This window comes from Athene cunicularia (assembly GCF_003259725.1).
Source record: "Athene cunicularia isolate RWA chromosome 1 unlocalized genomic scaffold, athCun1 chr1_part2, whole genome shotgun sequence".
NCBI classification, from domain to species: domain Eukaryota; kingdom Metazoa; phylum Chordata; class Aves; order Strigiformes; family Strigidae; genus Athene; species Athene cunicularia.
Genome location: NW_020799092.1, coordinates 422,615 through 423,035, shown reverse-complemented (window position 1 = coordinate 423,035; position 421 = coordinate 422,615).

The window sequence follows — 421 nt, the reverse complement described above, 5'->3', positions numbered from 1 at the left end:
GTAAGGCAACACATGGTCTGTAGCGCAAGGCATTCCCCTTTAGCTTTCTGGAGGCCCTTAACACAATTGATGGCCGGTGCTCATGCCTTTCTCACTCCATCTTCAACCCCACCATGTTCCTGTGGCACATGAGTCCCAGAGCTTGATCACTGGTGCATTCAGTAGTGATGTACTTGGGTGGAGAGTCTGTAGAGAGGTGGGCATGTGCTCAGGGACACCAAGACATGGTTGAGAAATGTAGGTGCTAAGATGGAGACGCTGCTGAGAGCAACAGTGATGTCTCTGCAAAGACCACATTAAATAAAAGCAGGCATGACCATGCCAGTTCTGTGCATGAAGGACAGAGTTGTTGATCTCTTGTGTTGGAGGCACTGACTGGTTCTGCTTGTGAGGATATCTGTGGGAGGGAGGGAGGACAGCA